This window comes from Arachis hypogaea, chromosome 13 (genome assembly GCF_003086295.3).
Source record: "Arachis hypogaea cultivar Tifrunner chromosome 13, arahy.Tifrunner.gnm2.J5K5, whole genome shotgun sequence".
Classification (NCBI taxonomy): Eukaryota; Viridiplantae; Streptophyta; class Magnoliopsida; order Fabales; family Fabaceae; genus Arachis; species Arachis hypogaea.
This window is the reverse complement of record NC_092048.1, coordinates 78,740,571-78,764,818: the sequence shown is the minus strand read 5'-3', so window position 1 is coordinate 78,764,818 and position 24,248 is coordinate 78,740,571. Positions and strand designations below refer to the sequence as shown.

The following is a 24,248-nucleotide window of genomic DNA, read 5'->3' as shown; positions in this document are numbered from 1 at the left end:
GTCACTAACGTTGGCCATCACCTTCTTCTCTCACGTTAGCCTCCACGTTAACTAAGTTAACGTGGAAGTTAACATGGCTCCTTGGGGTTGTGTGGTTGCTTCCAACGTTAGTGGCAATATTGGGTGTCACTAACGTTGTCGACCACTCTTGCCTCTTCACGTTAGCTTCCACGTTAACCAAGTTAACATGGGAGTTAACGTGGCATTGTGCACTTAGGCCAACGTTAGTGACAATGTTAAATGTCACTAACGTTTGCTTTCTTTCTCCCTTTTTAACGTTAGAGGCCACGTTAACTAAGTTAACGTGGACTCTAACGTGGCCACTTGTGAGCATTGGCCAACGTTAGTGATAATGTTAAGTGTCACTAACGTTGGCTCAAATTCCCTTCTTCACATTAGAGTTCACGTTAACTTAGTTAACGTGACTCTTAATGTGGGTAATGATGGCTTCGAGAGCGTCATTGGCAGTCACTTTTCTCATTAACTTTGCAAGTTACCTCCCTTTCCTTGCTTCCTTTAGTCCTGAAATCAGGCAATAGAGTGCATCAAAGTTCTAGTCCAAGTCATGGGTAATGCAGAATACAATTTGTCACTAAACTCATGCAAAATCCTCATGAAATCATGTAAAATGCACAATGTATGCTTGAATCAAGGTGTAAGTGAATATCTACCCAAAACTAGCTTATTTCCTAAGAAAATGCATGAAACTATCCTAAAAACAGTAAAGAAAAGGTCAGTGAAACTAGCCAAAATGTCCTGGCATCACAACACCAAACTTAAAGCTTTCTTGTCCCTAAGCAAGTACTGGAACAAGAGAATGATGAACGGGATACCAAGAGAAATGAGTCATTCTTATGGAAGTCATGTCCCTGGTTTTATGGTGGTTTCATGCATAGCAACTTAGGTTCATTCCTGGCTTTCAGACCTTTATCATATCCTAGAATACTCACTATGATTGCATCCCATGAAACTTTTATTTATTGATCCTTTTGTTGTTATTTCAGGGCTTATTTATGTTCTTAGGCTAAGTGTTCTGTAAGGGGCAACCCTTTAAGATAAGCTTTCAGCCAACACTCCCGAACCAGTTGGTTCAAGGTGCTAGGTGTTGAGACACCCCTAAGGACTTACTCCCTCAAGTCTCTCCCCCATACATACACACCACAGGCATATAGTTTATTCATTTTCTTTTCTTGAGGCCTTGGTGTCCAGCACCTCTTTGGGTTACTAAATGTTCTGTGGTGAGGGTTACTCTTGATAGTGGACTTTCAGCTGATAATCCCGAGTTAGTTAACCCAAGTTACCAAGTGATAAGGCACCCCTAAGAGCTTATTCATCCAAGTAGATCCCTCACACAGGAACACCACAGACACATGCCTCAAGATTTAAAACCATTGGTGCCTAGTCTTATTGCTTAGTCTTTTTCTTTTATTCCTCAACTTTGATTGTTCTTTCCCTTTTTCTTATTAGGATCTTCTTATTTATCTAGTCTCATGGGGTGTGTCTCAAGTATAGTATTCATGACATATAGTTGTCTTCCCACCTTATGGTTGAACCAACTTAGCTAACTTATGATCACACCCAAAACTCATGAATGCACTTCCATATTATGAACTCCACTCTGGTCTTTTTAAAAACACACTCATTCTCTTTTTCATCTGATTTAAAGGGACAAACATACAAGTAAGCACGGTAAAGATGCAGTGACATAAGGACTAGATATCATAAACCTCTTCAACAAGAACTTAAAAGAAGGAATTTAGAAATGTTTAAACTGAAATGGAAGCAAGTTCTATTTCATACAAGATCTTCCTTATTTAAAGCATAGAGAAAAATGGACCAAAGAAGGAACTCCACCACCTTTTACTCTTGTGGATGTCCATCCTCTCCTTCTTGATTGCTTGTGCTCCCACTTCCCTTGCCTTTTCCAAGCAGCTTCTTCTAGAAACCACCATCTTCCATCTTCTTCTTGAGTGTCTCCTTTTGCTGTTTCACTTTCCTCTCTTCTTGTTCTACAAAATCTTTTTGGACCTCATCATATGTAGGGATGGCATAGTGTAGCTGATGCATATTACTGGACATGTAGTTCAACTTGGCTTGAGTGTTGACATTGAACTCCTCCCGATGTAGTTGTCGTCCTTCATTAAGTACAGTGAACTCATTGAATGCTTTCATCTGGGCTAGTTGTCGCTGATTGAGTTCCTGCAAATGCTTATCTTGACGTTCTTGCCTCTCGGTAACTTGGCGGATGGTTTGAGTGAGCTGGGAGTATTGTTCCTGTTGCTGCTCCATTTGTTGTTTCTTCCACTCTTCTTGTTGGCTCATCCAGTTCAATATTTGCTCTTGTCCTTCCATATGTCTCATCCCCAAATCTTCAATAGCTCTTAGAAGATGATTCATATTCAGATCGGCTGGGTAAGGATGCTCTCCCTGTTGATATTCTTCCTGATGAGACTCCTCTTGGTGAGTTCCTTCCCTTGCTTTTAGTTTCCCTATTTGTGGCCTTCTTTGTTGCTGAGCAGGTGTAGTATAGGCCATACGCTGGGTTGTCATTAGCCTCCCTGGGTTAACCCAGTCTGGATTACTATCCTCAAAGACCACCTTGGCCTTTGTGCATAATCAGAGAATGGTGCTGGGGTACCAAAGCCTGGCACCTGATTCAAGCTTCTCAGCTGAATCTTGAATTCCCTCAGCTATAAGTTCATGCATGTTGATTTCTCCAACTTGTACTAGGCAATGTACCATAGTTGCTCGATTAATATTTACCTCTGAATTATTTGCAGCTGGGAGAATAGACCTCCTCACGAGTTCAAACCACCCCTTGGCTTCTGGGCTAAGGTCTCTCCTCTTGATGAAACGGGATCTGCCATCTCCATACCTCTCCCAGTCAGCTGCTATAACACAGATGTCAGTCACTATCTCAGTGAGCTCATCATTGTCTTGGCTTTTACTTATCCTTGTATGATAGCTAGGCTCATCAAAGTGTGGTGATTTCAGGTGAAGAGTTCTTATTATAGCATTTGGACTGAAGTCTACCTCCTTTCCCCTTACATAGCTTTTGAAGGTTGGGGCTCTGGTTTTGTCTTCTCTAACTATATTTGCGTAGAACTATTTGATGAGGTTTGCATTGATCTTCCCCTTTGGATTGGTGAGCAATTGCTACCCTCCTTCTTCAATCTTCTCCCGAATCTGTGGGCATTCGTCTTCATTGATTTGGAAGGTTAACTCGGGCAGTATCTTTTTGAGCTTTATCCGCTCAAATTCTCGTTCATGGAAGGCAGTCTTGAATCTTTTCTCGTCGAAGGGAATGTTCTCCATTGGTTCCTTCCTCTTCTACCTCTTGGAGCTTGATGATGCCATGAATGAAGTTAAAGCAAAAAGGGTGTAGTGAAGAGAAGAGGTGTGGGATTTAGAGAGTGAGAAGTTGAAGAATTTGTTGCTGGAAAGTGAAGTGCAAGGGGTATGAATTTCGAATGTGGAGATGGTGTGGATTTGATTCACTTATATAGGGAACTGATGAAGAGATGAAAGGTGTGGATTGATGGGATTAGTGTATGATGAACGGATGGGTTTTTATATGGAGTAAGCACGAGGATTCTCAACTTTATGATGGAGTTGGTTCGCTTTCCAAGTTTGTTCTTCCTCCAATGTTGCATGGCAACCATTTCCAATGCATTCCCCTTGAGGCATGTGTGTAGTGCCCTCTTCATGAAGTGGCCGAACCTTTCCCATTAAATTATCCAATCAATCTCTTTCAATGCTCCTTTCCTTTCCCTATAAAGATAAAATAAGAAAAGTAAGAATTATCACAAAAAGAAATCACTTTAAATTTTTACGGCTAAAATAATAAAGAGATGAAAAGATGAGATTGTTTATTCATGAACTCCAACTAACTAACTAACTGTGTATCCTTATATGCATTTTGGTGGCACCATGGGGTGACACCAAACTTAGTTTGGAGCACTATGATCAAAAGTCTTGTTCAAAGCTCCAAGACTAGCATGCTCTCTGTTGCATTCATGCTTTCTTGGTACGCTTTGAACACCAAACTTGTTCTTCACTATATACTGCAATATAAGGACTTCACCAAGTTTGGGTTGGAATTCATGAAAATTGACTTATTCAATAGTAAAAGCTAATAAAACATGGGTTACCTCCCATGAAGCGCTTCTTTAGCGTCACTAGCTTGACGTTTCTCCTTCATCAGGGAGGTTGATAATGCTTCAAGTCCTCCCCTCTTGCCTTGGACTTATATCCATTGGTTCTTTATTTTCTTGGTCAGCTTCTTGGGAGAGTTTGAAGACATTGAAGCTGAGTTGTTCATCATGGATCCTCAATATTAGCTCCCCTCGCTCCACATCTATGAGTGCTCTGGCTGTAGCTAGGAATGGTCTTCCCAATATGATTGGGTGAGTGTGACTCTCTTCCATGTCCAAGATGACAAAGTCTGTTGGGAGGTAGTATTTCCCAACCTTTAACAACACATTTTCCACCACCCCTATTGCTTGTTTTTGAGTTTTGTCAGCCAGCCTGATGACTACATCTGTGGGCAATATCTCATTGATCTGGAGTCTCTTCACCAGGGCTAAGGGCATTAAGTTGATACTTGCTCCCAAATCACAGAGTGCTCTATCAAACATTGTTTCTCCTATGGCACAGGGGACATGAAAACTCCCTGGATCTTTTCTTTTCGTAGGCAACTGTGGTTGAATGAGGGCACTGCACCCCTTGTTCATCACTATAGTCTGGCCTTCCTTGAGTGAGCTTTTCCTAGAAAGCAGCTCCTTCATATACTTGATATATGCAGGCATTTGTTGGATAGTCTTGATGAATGGTATGTTCACATGCAAAGATGCAAACAAGTCAAGAAATCTTGAGTATATTCTCTTCTCCACAGCACCATTGAGCAGTTGGGGAAAAGGTGCATAGAGTCTCAACAGCTTCTGTTTTGAGATTTCTGGTTCTTGGTAATCCTTTTCCACCTCCTCTACTAAGGTATCTTCAGGTTGTTCTGACAGCTTACTTGGCTTGTCCTCAATCTCCTTATCACTTATAGTGACCATCTTGCAATCTTCCCATCTTACTTTGTTTGTTTCACCTCTCGGATTTTTCTCTGTGTCACTTGGGAATCCATCTGTGGGTTTGAGAATTTGCTCAGAGAGATATCCTACTTGAGATTCCAACCTCTTGATTGTGTCTCCCTGGTTCTTGAAACTGGCTCGCACTTCCTCCTTGAACACCTTGTTGTCTTGGATATCCTTGCATATGCCTTCAAGTAGATTTTCAATCCTTGAGATTCTTTCATCAAGTGATGATAAGTCAGGCTGAGGAGGGTTGTTCTGGCCTTGATATGAATGTGGAGAGGTGTTGTTATTGGGATGTTGATATGGTCTAGATGTGAAATTTTTTGGATTTGGGCGTCTTTGATCCAGGCTTTCGTCTTGTTGATTTCCCCACCTAAAGTTTGGGTGATTCCTCCATCTAGGGTTGTAATTCTTGGAGTAAGGATCATGGTTCTGCCTACGTGAATTCCCAATATAGTTGGCTTGCTCCTGACTACCCTCTGCTTCTTCATTCACTCCTTCTTGGGTTGTTGATGAAGTGGAGATTGTTGCAACTTGGTTCCTCTCCATCTTCTTGGTGAGGTCAGCCAGCTGTTGGGTAATGAGCTTGTTTTGGGCCAATAAAGCATCTACATTGTTTAGCTCCATTACTCCTCTTGTGTTCCCTCTTTCGGAAGCATAGAAGTAGTCGTTCTCTGCTACTGTTTCAATGACATCTATAGCCTCCTCAATGGTTTTCTTCTTGTTCAAAGATCCTCCGGATGAATGGTCTATGGCCTTCTTTGACTCATAAGAGAGCCCTTCATAGAAAATGTGCAGCTGCACCCTGACGTTAGGATTTTTGCCAGTAAAGAATGTCATAAAAACAGTCGCGTTGTAGATATAGTCTCTAAACCGACAGAAATCCCTTCGTACAAACGTTTTGGTTGTCACAAGTAACAAACCCCTTTTAAAATTGATAACCAAGTATTTAACCTCGGGTCGTCTTCTCAAGGAATTGCAGGGAGGTATATTCTTATTATTGGTTATGGAGATTGTAAATTTGGGGGTTTGAGAAATTTGGAGTTTGGGCAATGTGCACAGGTATATTTAAATGACAAGTAAAATAAATTAACAATAATAAAATCTCTTGGAAAGGTATGGAGAACTGGAGGTCCTATCCTAATTATCCTTATCAATTGTGATGAGAATTGGATTCTTCCCCCACCTTATTAACCTCTAACTATGAAGGTAAGTTAAGTGGACAAATTAATTCCAATTTTCAATCAACAATGAGTTTGATAACTCAAGAGTTACCAACTATTTAACCACAGCCAAAAGGGAGAAAAATATCTAAATTAAATTAAGAGCATCAATATAAGCAAAGCAATCTTAAATCTGAAAATACCTCAAATAATATTAATTAAAAAAATCATAACATGAATGTAGCATAAGCCAAATAGGCAACATAACTAATATAAGCATTAAAGTATCTGAAAGTAAAAGAGAAATAAAAAGTAAAAGGAATATTAAACCTGGGATTGAGAGTCACTCCTAAAACTAAGAGAAATCCTAAATCCTAATCCTAAGAGAGAGGAGAGAACCTCTCTCTCTAAAAACTACATCTACTCCTAAAATTGTGAATATGAGAGCCTTTTTCTGAATGGATGCAATCTCCTACTTTATAGCCTCTAATCTGTGTTTTCTGGGCCGCAAACTGGGTCAAAAACAGTCCAGAATTCGCTGGTTGCGAATTCATTTGCGCTGATTTCTGTCACTTGCAATGCGGCCGCAAGAATCACGCGGTCGCGTCACTTAGATTCAAAGGAACTATAGTATATTATATATCAAATCGAAGCCCCGGACGTTAGCTTTCCAACGCAACTAGAACCGCGTCGTTTGGACTTCTGTAGCAAAAGTTATAGCCGTTTGAGTGCAGAGAGGTCAGGCTGGACAGCTTAGCAATTTCTCCAACTCCTTGCATTCCTTCCACTTTTGCATGCTTTCTTCCTATCCTCCAAGCCATTTCTGCCTTATAATATCTGAAAACACTTAACACACATATCAAGGCATCTAATGGTAATAAGAGAGGATTAATAATAATCAAATATAAGATCAAAGAAGCATGTTTTCAATCTAAACGCATAATTAGGAAGGCAAATGTAAAATCATGCAAATAGTATGAATAAGTGGGTAAAGAGTTAATAAAAACCACTCAAATAAGCACAAGATAAACCATAAAATAGAGGTTTATCAAACTCCCCACACTTAAACACTAGCATGTCCTCATGCTAAGTTCAAGAGAAACTATAAAGATGAAGAGGAATGATCGAATGTATGAAATGCAATCCTATCTATATGAATGCAACTAAATGTGAAATGATTCTACCTACATGGTTAAAAAGTAAATAAGGTCTTCAAGACAAACATAAATCAGATTTCACTAATTCAAATTATACAGTAAAAGACAAGTAAACTTGTAAGAAGATAGCTTATGAAAGCAGGGAACATAGAATTAAGCACTGAACACTCACTGGTAGTGTATATCACTCTAATCTCTCGAGTGTATAGGGTTATTGACAAACCCCAATTTGACGGTTTGTTTTGTATTGAATTTAGAGCATCTTGATAACCTTTTGTCACATTTAGCCTAGGAATTAGCATGATCTTGTTATCTCTCCCGTATTTGTGATTAAGTGTAAAAACATGCTTTTTAAGCCTTATTTTGATGAATTCTATTTCCTCTTTGATTCCATAAGATGCCTTGATGTGTTTGTTAGTAATCTCAGGATGAAATAGGCTAGGCATGGATCAAAGGAAGCAAGGAAGGAAGCATACAAGTGGGGAGAAGCATTAAAAGTCAAAGAAGCAAAATCAGAGCCATGCACGCGCACGCGCACAAGGCGCTCGCGCGCACATTGCGAAACAGGCCAAGGACGCGCACGCGTACCAGGCGCACACGCGCCGATGATGGCACATGACCTCATTAATGCAACACGTGCCTGGCGATTTGAGAGGTTTTCTGAACCCATTTTTGGCGCCAAATTGCTAAGGAAAAGAAATAAAAGGATGAGGGATTGAGGGAAATGCATCATCATCACTCCCAACCACTAATCACTTTTAGAGTTTTAGAGAGAGAAGCTCTCACTTCTCTCTAGAATTAGGATTAGGATTAGGTTTAGTTCTTAGATCTAGATTTAGATTCATGTTCTTCTACTGCTACATCTCAATTCCTTGTAGTTACATTGATTCTTCTTCCATTCTTTCGTTGCAATTTCCTTTATGTTGTTCTTGTATTTTGTTATAGATCTAGTATTGTTCCTTTTACTCTCTCTCAATTCAATAAAGGTAATTCATAATAAATGTGTTCCCTTTGATTGTTGTTGTTAACTCCTTCCAATAATCGTTGTTAGACTTCATTCTTGTTGTTGATTTACTATGTTTTTTTTAGGTTTTCTTTTATGCTTACCAAGTGTTTGATAAAAGGCTTGTTTGGATTTTAGTGTAGGTTTTGTCCCTCTTGGCTTTGGTAGAGTAATTAGTGACTCTTGAGTTATCTAATTCCTTTGATTGATTGATAATTAGAAGTTGCTAATTGATTCGAATGCCTCTAAAGCTAGCCATTCCTTTAGGAGTTGATTAGGACTTGAGGAATCAAATTGATTCATCCACTTGACTTTCCTCCATGGTTAGAGGTTGACTAAGTGGGAGCAATGAACAATTCTCATCATAATTGAGAAGGATAACTAGGATAGGACTTCTAGTTCTCACATCTTGCCAAGAGTCTTGTTAGTTGTTAGTTTATTTTCATTATCATTTACTTTTCATGCCTCTTATCCAAAACCCCAAAATAACTCACAACCAATAACGAGACACTTCATTGCAATTCCTAGGGAGAACGACCCGAGGTCCAATACTTCGGTTTATAAATTTTAGGGGTTTGTACTAGTGACAAACAACTTTTTGTATGCAAGGATTATTGCTTGGTTTAGAAACTATACTTTACAACGAGATTTTATTAGTGAATTTCTAAACCGTCAAAAATCCATTCGTCAAAATGGCGCCGTTGCCGGGGAGTCGCAATGGTGTTATGTTATTGGTTATTGTACATATGTGAATAGTGTAAATAGTTTGTCTTTTGCTTGTTTTCTAGATTTTGTCAGTTTTATTTTTTCTTTTCCACCATGAATTCTCACTTTGGCTATGAGTGTGAATGCAACTATGTTGTAGGTGATGAGAACTTCAATGAAGAGATGTATCAAGGATGGGACAATCAAAGGTGGGAGGAGCCACATGCTTATGATCAATCTTCGTGGCAACAACCTCCACCAAGGCACTATGAAGAAGAGCCATTCTATGATGCATACCAATCCAATGGCTATGGTGAATCACCTTGTGACTTCCAAGCACCGCCACCATATGCCTATGACTCTCACCCTCAACATGAACCTCAACCATTCTCACAAGCCTTCCCATACCAAGCACCTTCCTATGATCCCTACCCCTCATATAACCAACCACCCCTACCATATTCTTATGACAATTATGAGCAAGAGCCCTTAGAACCACCACCCTATCAAGATCACTACCAAGAACCACCTCAATACACACAATCTCCACAACCTTACCAAAAAGAACCACCTTCCTATTATGAACTCTCTCTCCAAAACAGCGAACCTTCCTACCCACCACAAGCCCCAATAGACGATTCTCTCACTTTGTTACTTCAAGGACAAGAGGCCATGAAACGGGATACACTTGAGTTCGTGACCAACTTGACTAAGATAGTGCACACTTTGGCCCACCAATGCTTGAATATTCAAGGTACTTCCGTGACCACATGTGAAAAGTCAAAAGAAGAGCAAAGCATGAAGGAGAAATTGGAAAATTCGGTAGAAAAGGAGGAGTCAAATTTTGTGTTGGAACAATTGGAGAAGCCTATGATCATTGAAGAAAGGGGAGAAGTGGTTGAAGATCTCGGAGATGTTGAAAGTCCATGGGAATGTAGCATCATGGAGAACTCTTCCAAGAAGCTTGATATTGATGTTGAGGAGGGTGCGCAATCTCCAAGACATATCATCGTTGGAGACTTGGAAGAGGTTTATCAAGAAATGGATTCAATCATAGATGAATTGCTCTCCACAATGGAATCTTCACCCGTTGGACATGGAGTTGAAATTATAGAAGAGTGCGCACAACCTCCCAAGGAAGATGAGAAGGGCATGGTGTATATTGAAATTGAAGAATATGAAGAGGTTGATCAAGAGATGACCTCGTTCATCAATGAATTTCTATCCAAAATTGAATCGCCTCTCATTAAACAAGATGAAGTTCTTGAAGATAACACCAAGCCACGTAACAAAGAGGATGAGGTTGAAAGTGAAGAGAATTGTGAAGAGGTGGAAACAACTAAAGAGGAGCACAAGAGAGTGGACCTTGCATGGTCTAAGTGTGGGGAAGCCTCTCTCCCCAAATTACCATCCAATACAACATTTAAGTGGGTAAAATCTCTATCCCTGAGCTTTAATCTCTCACTTGAATATGGTTTGCTTGAAAATGATGGTCAACTTAGAACTCTTTGTGGAATTAAAAGTAAAAACGAGTTGTGTAGTGGTTGGAAAATAGGTGTTAAGCTTATCAAGGCCAAGGCCTCAAGGTATAGGGATGATGTTGGGATAAGGATTACTTTATACGGATCTAGGAGGAAGCATTGGTGGAGTAAAGAGAATTCTATGAGTCAATCACCTTTATGTCAACCGCTCATCCGACAAAACCATGAAACTCAACTAACGGATGGGTGTGAAGACAAGATATGGGATCCAGGTTCGCTATGTGAAGACCAACTATGGGGACTCATATCTTGGGTAGAACTGTGCCCAAGCTTGATGAACATGGTTGGAAATTCTGTCAACCAATTGAGAAGCAAGGATCCTTGGAGATTCAAGGACGAGTACAAACACAAGCCACCATGACAATAGGCTTCTCAAAATGTCCAACTTAAGGACTTAAACTAAAAGTGCTAGGTGGGAGACACCCCACCATGGTAAACTCTTTCCATTCTCTTTTAAATTTGCCTAATAAGTGATTTGAGTTACCATTGTAGGTAGATGTTTCACATAATTTGTTTGTACAACTTAATTGTTAAGCCTAGTCACATGTATGTTGTGTTTCGTAGTAGATGAATAATATCAAATTACATTTTTGCAAATTGAATGATGGTTGATTGAATAAAGAGTTGTAAGTAGTCTAGGGAGCTCCTGGGCATAATTTTTCTCCTTGAAAAATGAAAAAAAAAAAAAAAAAGAGAAGAGAGAGAAGAAGGGTGAGAAGGACGCCTCATCACCCATTTTCCAGAGAGTTGGGCACCTCTTAGGCCGGCGTTATGCCCCAAGCCCAATTCCTTCCACGCTGACGTGCACTACGTGCGTCCGCGTCCATACAGCTATAAGGAAACGCACGCGTACGCGCATCTGCCGCGTACACGTCGACCCGCTGCTAGAACTTTTGGGCCAATATCCAGAGAGTTGCGCTGGATCCGGGCCAACTTTAAGCCCCCAGCTCAACTCAACTCGCGCGAACGCCTGCTGTACGCGTCCGCACCCCTCGCTGTTCACGCGTTGGCGTACTTCACGTCTCCGCACCCATCCAATAAGATCAAGCAGCTCACGCGAACGCGCCCAGTGCGCGTGCGCGTCGATGCGTATTAGCATCACCCAGGGCCAAGAGACCCGAGAGTTGTGCCATCTCTGGGCCTCTTTTAAGCCTCCAGCCCAGCACATCCGCGCCGATGCGCACCTTGCGCGCCCGCGCCCATCCCTATTCCTTCACATACGCGCCTGCGCGTCTGGCGCCTCCGCGCCATTCTTTCATTCCTTCCACTCACGCGAACGCACACGGCGCGTGCACGCATGGATTCGAATTTTCACTTACCCCAGAGACGCGAACCCTAGCGCATTCGCGCACCACACTTCTTCCTCTCTAACGTTCCATTTCTCTTCTCCCACCACTCGACTCCCAGCAACCTCCGGCGAGCGTCACTCACCGCGACCGCCGCCGCCATCATTGCCTCGCCCTTCTCCCTTCATCGCCCCCTCTCTTCCACTCACCCTTCCTCTCTGTCTCTACCCATTTGCCCCTCAGCATCCCAGTGCCGCCCAGCGCCACTCGCCGCGACCGCCGCTGCCGCCGGCGCAAGTTCAACCACGCTGCTCCGGTCAGTTCTTCCTCTCACCACTCCGCTTCACCTCCTTTCCCTTTTGCTCCGCTCAGTTTCCAGCAACCTAGGTACCATACCCCCCTGTTCTGTTTCCCTTTCCTGCGTCTTCTCGTTTTTGTTAATGTAGTTAGAATTAGGTTAGTTAGTTAGTTTAGTTTGATTTAGGTGGTTAGCGAATCTGGGCTGAGTAGTGGATTTAGGCATTGTTTGCTTTCCTGTCACTGTGGAGTTGCTCTGTTTCATTGCTGTTTGTGCTGCATTACTGGCTTGTTCGCCCATTTACATGAATTCAAAAACCTGATTTCTATGTTGCTGATTCCTTCATGAATCCGTATGGAATTTGTTGCGACCGTTTAATTTTGGGGATTAGCCAATTTGCTGCTGAAATGCTGCCGGATTTTCATTAACCACAGTTTTTATATTGAACTTATTTGATGAATGCAACAGCCCTAGTTGATGAATTCTGTTCAATTAGTGCTCGGTTGCCTACATGGTTTTTGAAAACTCCTCAGGAACAAGTTCTTTGGTCATGTTTCCATATTCCTGCTTGTTATTCATGTTGATTTGCTTCTATGCATTGCATGGTTGAATAAGCTTTTCGATTGACCATTGCTTGTAGTTCTCTGGAAGTTATACATTACTAGTGATCCTTCACATTGATTGATGTTTTGTTTCATATTAGTTGCTTTCTAGCAATATCATATTTCATCATCATTGACTTGTTGCAATTCATAATTGTGAACGTGCTTACAGCATTGTTTTGTTCACTCATTTCAAATTGAGACAGTAATTACCATATCACTAATTTTCAAACTGATTTCTAAGTCTAACTCGTTCAACCAACTAACTCCTTTTGGTTCTCCTCCTAACTCTTTATGTCATTCTTTTGGATATGGTGCTTTCCGAGCTCAATTAATGAATATTGTGCAAGACATGGTTTGCATTCTTGGTTTGAAGTTCGAGTTGAATTTTTGTATTCTGTTGCTTGCATTCCAAGACACCTTCTTCCTTTATTCACTTCATGAATTCGCTTTGCTTTGAGCATTTTGTATCTACTTGGCTATAGGCTTATGTTATATTATCTATGTTTTCAGGATGTCGGATAAAGGAAAAGCTATAGCCACTGCTTCCAAAAAAGGAAGTGCTCCAAGACCCCTACACCCCCACCATCTGCTAACTATGCGAGGAATCCGCTGAATGAGGAGGAGAAAGAAAATCAGTTACTCCCGTCCACTGATCCAACCAAATTTCCAAATCTCTACTGCGAGCTACGCCTTTCCCGTTATGCAAAGAAGAATATGAATATTGAGAAGAAGCTGAATCTTCCCAATGATGTGAGGCGTGCCATAAACGCCCGTATTTCTGAGCTGGGCTTGGATTTCGTCGATAGGGACTTGGGACAGATTAACATCTCGTGGGTCAAGGAATTTTACTGCAATTTCTTTCGACCAAGCTTGGATTCAGTATTCTTGAGGGGTAGAGAGATTATGATTACTGAGGATGCCTTGAGGGATGCACTGCTCTGCAGAGTTGGTACTCCTGAGACTTGTGCCTACCAGCAGGCAGAGGTAGCTCTCCTCTCCATGACTTTCAACTATGAGGCACTTAGGCGCGTGATTGCTACACCAGATGCTTCTTGGGTAATGGATTCGAGCAACACAAAGCCCAAGGGCATGCTATTTGCACATCTGACTAGGGAGGCTAGGACTTGGCAACAAATATTTGCCCACTATGTCTTCCCTACCACTCACTTTTCAGAGATTCCGATGGATATGCTAGTCTTGATTGGGTGTGTCATGGAGGGGAAGGAAGTATATTTTCCCCGACTGATTAGGCATAGCATGTGGAAAGCTCATATTCGCGGCTTGTTACCGTTTCCGACACCGGTTACTAGCTTAGCTGAGCTAGCTGATGTTCCGTGGGAGGACAATGACGTGACACGACCACCTCCAGATGACGACGACAAGGAAGTTACTATTCCCTGGGGTGTGTGGGTGCACGAGAGGCCCCCGACCAGCCGCCGTTCTCGAGCTAGAGCGGCAGTCGAGGCAGCTATACCATCTTCTTTGACAGCAGCCCCACCTCCTTCAGCACCCGAGCCCACTTACGTACTGGTTCAGCGTCTGTTTCGGTTCTTGGAGCGCGAGAGGCTCCATGTCAGACGCCGACTGGATCAGATGGATCAGGCACTCATCTCCCTTGGCGCTGAGTTACCTCCGCTTCCAGACTCTCCGACCTCCGATGAGCAGGATCATCAGGAGGAGGATGCGGATGAGCCACTTCAGCGGGATGCACCTCCAGCTGCTCCTAACACTACCGAGATCCCACAGCCACAGTCAGAGCCAGAGCCTATCGTTGTGCCTCCCACTGATCCTCCGGTTTAGCATCGAGGACGATGCTTGATTTTAAGTGTGGGGAGGGCACCGGTGGCGTTATCTGGGAACCGGTGAACTTTTCAGCCTAGTTATCCTATTTTGCACATCTTTGTATATATTTTGACGCATTTCTAGTTTGCTTTGGATACTTTATCGCTTATTTTGGATTTTAGATATTTTGATGCTTTTGGATATTTTTAGATATTTTGGATGATAGATTTTGTTTTTCTTTATTTTTGGTTGAAGTTGTGATTAGAAATCATTCTTTGGATTGCAAATATTTAGTCACCCTTTTTGCATAATACATTGGTTTTAAAAAAAAAAAAAGAGAGAAGGGTGAACTAAGAAAATTTTTTGAACTTTTCAATCACAACAATGCTTAGTCAAACATTAAGATTTTTCAAGAAGTTTAAATATAGGGCATTAACCCAATTGATTGAAAGAGAACTTTTGAAAGCTTGCTTGAACTTCATACTTTGTGAAGCATGTATTGAACTAAGAACACAAGCTTGTGAGACTTGAGCCTATTGATGTGGTTACATTTCTATAACCACTTATTTTCCATTCTTGTGTGCAATTGTTCTCTTTCTATGATTGTGATCCTTGATTTGCTTGATTCTATATATCCAATTATTTCTTGTGTTCATGCATTTGTATGATTGAGGCCATTATTTCATTAGCCCACTTACCCAAATAGCCTACCTTTTACTCTCCATTGTTAGCCAATTTTGAGCCTATGCTTAACCGACTACTCTCATTTTAGCACATTACAAGCCCAAGGCGGAAAACCAATGAAAAGTCCTTGTTTGGATCTTTGATTAGCCTAGGCTAGTGAGAGTGTCTATTACTCAAGGTTGGTGAGGCTTGGGAACATTGGATGGGATAAAAAGGGGTAGTACACTTCCATATTTAGGAATTGGGAACATACTCATGTATTGATTAAATGTATAGGCCTTATGCATTGATGTTCTTGTGTATAGTTTGAAAGAAAAAAAATGAAAAGAAAAAAAAAGAAATAAAAATATAAAAAAAAAAGAAGAAGAAGAAAAATAATAAAAGGGGACAAAGTGCCCCAAAGTGAAGCTCAACAAAAGGGAATCAATGCATAAGTGTTATGAATCAAGAAATAGGATGCATGAATATGTAAGAAAAAAAAAGTGAAGAATGGGTAGTTAGAATAGTTTGAACTTGTATAGGTTGTTATATAGATAGGTGGGAAAGTCTATACTAATCAAAGATCTAAACTCTAGCCCACTTAACCATAAATGATCCTACCTTGACCCTAACCCCATTACAGCCTAATGAAAGACCTCATGATGAATGTATGCATGCATTGAATAAGTGTTGATTGTTAGAAGAAAATCAAATTTTGGAAAGCATGATTAGAAGAGAATTGAGTGAATCAACCCTTAAACACTTGAGTGAATAGAGCGGATACACATCCGGTGAGGGTTCAAAAGTTCAATCATATGTGTTCACCTGTATTATCTATATTCTTGCAAGTTTGAACTCTTTTTGATAATTCAATGCAATTGTGGTTTGGACTTAATCCCTATTGTCTAGCTCTTGTGCTTACACATGCTCTCTTGGGAATTGATTTGTTTGAACTAAGCACTTCCAATTGCTTTAGGTAGTTGCCTTTAGATAGGATTCACGTAGTTTAGTTGCATTCAATATCATAACCCTTAGTACCTTCTTATTTTAGCATGAGGACATGCTAAGGCTTAAGTGTGGGGAGGTTGACAAACCCCAATTTGACGGTTTGTTTTGTATTGAATTTAGAGCATCTTGATAACCTTTTGTCACATTTAGCCTAGGAATTAGCATGATCTTGTTATCTCTCCCGTATTTGTGATTAAGTGTAAAAACATGCTTTTTAAGCCTTATTTTGATGAATTCTATTTCCTCTTTGATTCCATAAGATGCCTTGATGTGTTTGTTAGTAATCTCAGGATGAAATAGGCTAGGCATGGATCAAAGGAAGCAAGGAAGGAAGCATACAAGTGGAGAGAAGCATTAAAAGTCAAAGAAGCAAAATCAGAGCCATGCACGCGCACGCGCACAAGGCGCTCGCGCGCACATTGCGAAACAGGCCAAGGACGCGCACGCATACCATGCGCGCACGCGCCGATGATGGCACATGACCTCATTAATGCAACACGTGCCTGGCGATTTGAGAGGTTTTCTGAACCCATTTTTGGCGCCAAATTGCTAAGGAAAAGAAATAAAAGGATGAGGGATTGAGGGAAAGGCATCATCATCACTCCCAACCACTAATCACTTTTAGAGTTTTAGAGAGAGAAGCTCTCACTTCTCTCTAGAATTAGGATTAGGATTAGGTTTAGTTCTTAGATCTAGATTTAGATTCATGTTCTTCTACTTCTACATCTCAATTCCTTGTAGTTACATTGATTCTTCTTCCATTCTTTCGTTGCAATTTCCTTTATGTTGTTCTTGTATTTTGTTATAGATCTAGTATTGTTCCTTTTACTCTCTCTCAATTCAATAAAGGTAATTCATAATAAATGTGTTCCCTTTGATTGTTGTTGTTAACTCCTTCCAATAATCGTTGTTAGACTTCATTCTTGTTGTTGATTTACTATGTTTTTTTTAGGTTTTCTTTTATGCTTACCAAGTGTTTGATAAAAGGCTTGTTTGGATTTTAGTGTAGGTTTTGTCCCTCTTGGCTTTGGTAGAGTAATTAGTGACTCTTGAGTTATCTAATTCCTTTGATTGATTGATAATTAGAAGTTGCTAATTGATTCGAATGCCTCTAAAGCTAGCCATTCCTTTAGGAGTTGATTAGGACTTGAGGAATCAAATTGATTCATCCACTTGACTTTCCTCCATGGTTAGAGGTTGACTAAGTGGGAGCAATGAACAATTCTCATCATAATTGAGAAGGATAACTAGGATAGGACTTCTAGTTCTCACATCTTGCCAAAAGCCTTGTTAGTTGTTAGTTTATTTTCATTATCATTTACTTTTCATGCCTCTTATCCAAAACCCCAAAATAACTCACAACCAATAACGAGACACTTCATTGCAATTCCTAGGGAGAACGACCCGAGGTCCAATACTTCGGTTTATAAATTTTAGGGGTTTGTACTAGTGACAAACAACTTTTTGTATGAAAGGATTATTGCTTGGTTTAGAAACTATACTTTACAACGAGATTTTATTAGTGAATTTCTAAACCGTCAAAAATCCATTCGTCAGTTATTCATTCTACTCTTCTCTAGTCATTCTTTCTAAACCTTGTTCTTCATCTAACCAATCAACAAATATTTAATGTACCAATGCAAACATCATGAGGTCTTTTCAAGGTTGTAATGGGGCTAAGGTAAGGGTAAGGGTATATGTATATGGCTAAGTGAGCTTTATAAATTGAATCTTTAATTAACCTAAGCTTTCACCTAACATACATATACTCTATATAACTCTAGAATCATGCCTAGCTACCCATAATCCCCACTTTTGTATGATTCCTATACTCATGTACCAAATTTTTCTTTTTTAATTTATCACATGTGCATTGATTTTTCATTAACTTAACATTGGGGTAATTTTGTCCCCTTATTTATTTATTTATATTATATATATATATATTTTTTTTTTCTTTTTCTCTTTTTCTCTTTTTTTTATTCTTTTTTTTTTTGTAGAGAAATAAACATAACTTATCAATGCACATGGATTTTCTATTATTTTTCTATTTTGGTTTTTCATGAGTAGGTTCCCAAATTCCTAATATTCAAATAAATTAGAAACATGTTACATTCCCTTATCAACCCATGTTCCCACAATTTCCCCACACTTAATTGATGCACAATCTCTAACTTAAGCTAACCAAAGATTCAATTTGGGATAATTAATTTGATTTTCTGCTTAAGGTTAGTAATGTGGTTATAGAACAAGAGGGGATTAAAAGCTCAAGGGGCTAACAAAGGTGATGTAAAAGATAGGCTTATTTGGGATAAGTGAGCTAATAACAAATAATGGCCTCAATCATATGCAAGCATGTAAATATACTAAATAATGGACATATAGAATGGAACAAAGCAAAGATTGCAGTTATAGAGAAGAAAATACACAAGAATAAAAATTTTATGGTTAAATAATGTAACCATATAAATAAGCTCAAATCTCACAGGTTGTGTGTTCTTTGGCTCAAAAACCATGTTCCAAATATAACTTCAAGCAAGTTTTAATATATAAAAATTTTTAAAAATTTTTTATTTAAATTAGTAAAATTTTTTTCAAAAATAGGATCTTAAAAAGAGATTTATTATTTTAACCAAGTAGTAACTAAATGCACAAAATCAAATAAATATGCAATCAAATATGCAGATGCAACAATGAACAAATAAAGAAAATAAGATTATTGGTGTTGAAAAAAAAGTACTAACCCACGGAGATCGGTATCGACCTCCCCACACTTAAAGATTGCACCGTCCTCGGTGCATGCTGAGATTTGCAGGTGGATGGGTTGTTTCAACTGTTGCTTTTCTCTAATGATTATGCAGATGGCTTGTCTGTCTCTCCATGTAAAATGTCTTCCGCTTCCTTTCCGGGTGGCCATCCTGAAAGAAAAAGGGAAGAAGAGTAACCCAGAAATAGGGATAAGAAAATAAAAGAAGTATGGGTTAATGCCAAATGATAAGGGTCTCATTTTCATGGTAGCTACAAACATGTAAGTGAGAAAACAATAGAAGTCATGGCATACCAGTGGTGCAGAATATGCAACAATGGGAAAGAGAGTGAGGGAAGAAAGATAATATAAATTAAAAATTAATACAAAAGTAATACAGGTATAAAAGATTGGCATTGATTTAAATAATATTACCTAACCAGAATAAAACAAGTCATAAGCACCAAGATAATACCAGAAAAGAAATAACAGTTGAATAAGAACATTTGAACACCAATGGTAAAATAATAAATTTATAAAAATATGCAATGGATGAAAGTATGCAAATAAATAAAATAAAATAAAATGAGAGGGAAAAAGGATAAGAAGAAGAAAAAGAAAGTGAGAAAGGAGAGAGAAGGAAGAAATTAGGATTAGAAAAGAGAAGATAAGAAAATTTGCACTAATCTGGATAGGTTGTGCGACGCTGGCGACGCAGTCGCGTGGTGTGCGATAAGGTTGGGTGATCCGGACGCGTGGGGCACGCGATCGCGTGACTTGATTTGTGCTAGTGGCACGAGTGCAGCCTTGCGGTCGCACAACTCTCTGTTCGAAACTCTTTTTGCCAAAATTCTGGGTGCCGCGATCGCGTGGTCGACGCGATCGCACGGGTGGCCTTATTTTCAATATGACGCGGACGCGTGGGTGACGCGTTCGCGTGGCATGGTTTGGGCTTCCAGTACGAGTCCAGCCCAACTCCAGCACAACTTTCGGCCATGCAAGCTTTTTACGCCGATTTCAGGTCACGCGGCCGCGTGGGTGACGCGGTCGCGTGGGAGGCCATTATTCCCATATGACGCGGTCGCGTCAGTGACGCGGTCGCGTGGGGTGATTTGTCCCATTGGCACGCCTCCAGCGCTACTCCTGCAAAACTCTCTGTTCGTTTTTATTTTTCTCCCCTCTCCTTGCGACGCGGATGTGTCGCTGATGCGGTCGCGTCGCATGCTCGCTTTTTTTTTTTTTTGAAATCTGAAAAATGCAGAATGCAGTGTTAATATGAATGTGATGCAAAACTCCAGGTTCAATAAAATAAAACACAAAAACAAATAAAACTAAATAAAAATGAAAAAGAACGATCATACCATGGTGGGTTGTCTCCCACCTAGCACTTTTAGTTAAAGTCCTTAAGTTGGACATTTGGTGAGCTTCCTGTTATGGTGGCTTGTGCTTGAACTCATCCAGGAATCTCCACCAGTGTTTATGATTCCAGTAACCTCCGGGGTCCCTTACTAAGCATGTAAAGCCCTTAAGAAGCTTCAAACAGATTCTTAGGCTCCCGGAGTAACAAATGTCATAGCAGATTCTAGGATCCCAAATCTTTCTTTTACACCCGTCTTTGTGTTGATCATTATGATTCCATCTGGGTGGCAAGCAATCTGAATTCTCACTGAAGTGTCCAAACAACTTCCTAGACCCATTCAGTTGAGCTTCATACCAACCTTTGCGTTTAAACTTAAAGCTTCCAACCATAATGAACCTTGCTTGACATTTCTTATCACTGGCCATCTTCCTCTTTCTCTTAATGCCACAAAGAGCTCTAAGTTGACCATCCGTCTCCAGTAGCCCATATTCAAGTGGGATTAGAAAGCTATGGGATATGAATTTTACCCACCTGAATGTTGTGAAGGATGATGGCAACTTAGGGGGAGGGGTTTCCAACAACTTTGGCAAGGTAATTTCAAGCTCCACTCCCTTGTGCTCTTCTTTGACATCTTCTACCTCTTGATCAACCTCTACAAAATCTTCAACCATGATCTGCCTTGGAGGTTGTACACTCTTCTCAACATTAACATTAAACACCATGGAAGGAGGCTCTGTGACTGGACTTTCCAATGGAGGTACAGCATCTCTCAAGTCTGCAACCACTTCTTCCTTTTTAATAATTGCTGCTTTGTCCAGTTGTTTAAGTATAAAATCGTACTCATCCTCGATGTTTTTCTTTCTATGACAACTCCTTTCAACTATTCTTTTATCTTCAAGGGTCTCTCATACCCTTACCCGTAGGGCCTCCTCTAGCTCTTTATGAAGTATGGATTCGCGAAGATGATTCCTTCTTTCCTGTTCCATATCAATAGCATAATTGGGATCATCTTGCTCTTGGATTGATGGATGTGGGTGCTCTTCCGTGGATGGTGGTGATGGGATGGAGAGATTATTCTGTGGTTGACAAGGAAGTGCACTAGAGCTTGAGGGTTGATTGTTGAAGGTAATTGGTGGTCTAATTTGGGTGAAGAGAGCTTGTATAGTAGAATTTAGATCAGCAAGTGCTTTCTCCATGGAGGTTTGGGGTGGATCTATGTATGGCTCATTCGGTTCATAGGGTGGTTGGTATGGTGGACGTGGGTTAGGGTCATATGGAGGTGAATGGCAGAAAGGGGCTTGTGAGTGTGGTGGTCCAAAGTTATGTTGAGGAAAGGGTTCATAGGCATATGGTGGTGGTTGTTGATAGTCCATTGGAGGTGGTTGTTGCCATGAGGATTGATCAAGTCCTTGTGGCTCCTCCCATCTTTGATTGTTCCAACCTTGATGCTTGTTCTCATTGTAATTTCTTCTTCCTGCAACATAACTGTAACCAGACTCATAGCCAAAGGGGTGAGAGTTCATAGTAGTAAATAAAAATTAAAAAATGAAAATAAAAATAAATTTTAAATTAAAAGGTTATTTAAATTTTGAATTTGAAAATTAAATTTTGAAATTTGAAATTTGAAATTTTGAAATTTGAAATTTGAAATTTGAAAATTTTTAAATTTAAATTTTGAAAATTTTTAAAATTGAATTTTGAAATTTGATTTTTGAAATAAGATAAGATAAGATAAAAATTTTAAAAATAAAAATCTGAAAATTTTTTTTTTCGAGAAAAAAAATTAATTAAAAATATTTTTGAATTTAATGAGGAAAGAGAAAAACAATAAAATGACACCAAATTTCAATTTTTTAGATCAAACGAAGAAAACAACTAAGAACAGCTTGAAGGTCAAGATGAACGTGAAGAACAACTTGAAGATCAAGATGAACACTAAGAACAAATTTTTGAAAAAATAATTTTTTTAATAACTAAATAAAAACAAATAACCTCTTAATATATGGAAAAGCAAAAATAAAAACAAAAATAAAAACAAATAAACAAGCAAAAATAAAAAAAATTTACAATAACCAATAATAAGGCACACGTTTGCAATTTCCCGGCAACGGCGCCATTTTGACGTTAGGATTTTTGCCAGTAAAGAATGTCATAAAAATAGTCGCGTTGTAGATATAGTCTCTAAACCGACAGAAATCCCTTCGTACAAACGTTTTGGTTGTCACAAATAACAAACCCCTTTTAAAATTGATAATCGAGTATTTAACCTCGGGTTGTCTTCTCAAGGAATTGCTAGGAGGTATGTTCTTATTATTGGTTATGGAGATTGTAAATTTGGGGGTTTGAGAAATTTGGAGTTTGGGCAATGTGCACAGGTATATTTAAATGACAAGTAAAATAAATTAACAATAATAAAATCTCTTGGCAAGGTATGGAGAACTGGAGGTCCTATCCTAGTTATCCTTATCAATTGTGATGAGAATTGGATTCTTCCCCACCTTATTAACCTCTAACTATGAAGGTAAGTTAAGTGGACAAATTAATTCCAATTTTCAATCAACAATGAGTTTGATAACTTAAGAGTTACCAACTATTTAACTACAGCCAAAAGGGAGAAAAATATCTAAATTAAATTAAGAGCATCAATATAAGCAAAGCAATCTTAAATCTGAAAATACCTCAAATAATATTAATTAAGAAAATCATAACATGAATGTAGTATAAGCCAAATAGGCAACATAACTAATATAAGCATTAAAGTATCTGAAAGTAAAAGAGAAATAAAAAGTAAAAGGAATATTAAACCTGGGATTGAGAGTCACTCCTAAAACTAAGAAATCCTAAATCCTAATCCTAAGAGAGAGGAGAGAACCTCTCTCTCTAAAAACTACATCTACTCCTAAAATTGTGAATATGAGAGCCTTTTTCTGAATAGATGCAATCTCCCACTTTATAGCCTCTAATCTGTGTTTTTTGGGCCGCAAACTGGGTCAAAAACAGTCCAGAATTCGCTGGTTGCGAATTCATTTGCGCTGATTTCCGTCACTTGCGACGCAGCCGCATGGATCACGAGGTCGCGTCGCCTAGCGTCAGAGGAACCATAGCATATTATATATCAAATCGAAGCCCCAGACGTTAGCTTTCCAACGCAACTGAAACCGCGTCGTTTGGACCTCTGTAGCAAAAGTTATAGTCGTTTGAGTGCAGAGAGGTCAGACTGGACAGCTTAGCAATTTCTCCAACTTCTTGCATTCCAACTTTTGCATGCTTTCTTCCCATCCTCCAAGCCATTCCTGCCTTATAATATCTGAAAACACTTAACACACATATCAAGGCATCTAATGGTAATAAGAGAGGATTAATAATAATCAAATATAAGATCAAAGAAGCATGTTTTCAATCTAAATGCATAATTAGGAAGGCAAATGTAAAATCATGCAAATAGTATGAATAAGTGGGTAAAGAGTTAATAAAAACCACTTAAATGAGCACAAGATAAACCATAAAATAGAGGTTTATCACACCCATTCGTTGAACATGTCAGGTGGACACCTCCTTGTTAGGTCTTTAAACCTCTCCCATGCTTCATATAGAGTCTCACCATCTTGTTGCCTAAAGGTTTGGACCTCAGCTCTCAGCCTATTGATTCTTTGAGGAAGATAAAATCTTGCTAAGAATTTGTTCACCACGTCTTCCCAAGTTGTCAAGCTTTCCCTTGGGAAAGATTCCAGCCACTTGGCTGCCTTATCCCTGAGTGAGAACGGAAATAAAAGCAGTCTATAGGTGTCAGGATGAACACCATTAGACTTCACTGTGTCACATATTCTCAGGAAGGTAGTTAAATGTTGAT

General features: G+C 39.5%; 1 non-coding gene across 1 annotated transcript; it reads left to right on the top strand.

Annotated features, from left to right (window-relative positions):
- The first annotated feature begins 23,935 nt into the window (after positions 1-23,935).
- Positions 23,936-24,039, top strand: LOC112739075 (small nucleolar RNA R71). Its single transcript, XR_003170015.1, has one exon. It is a non-coding gene; the product is annotated as a small nucleolar RNA R71 (small nucleolar RNA).
- The last annotated feature ends 209 nt before the right edge of the window (positions 24,040-24,248 follow it).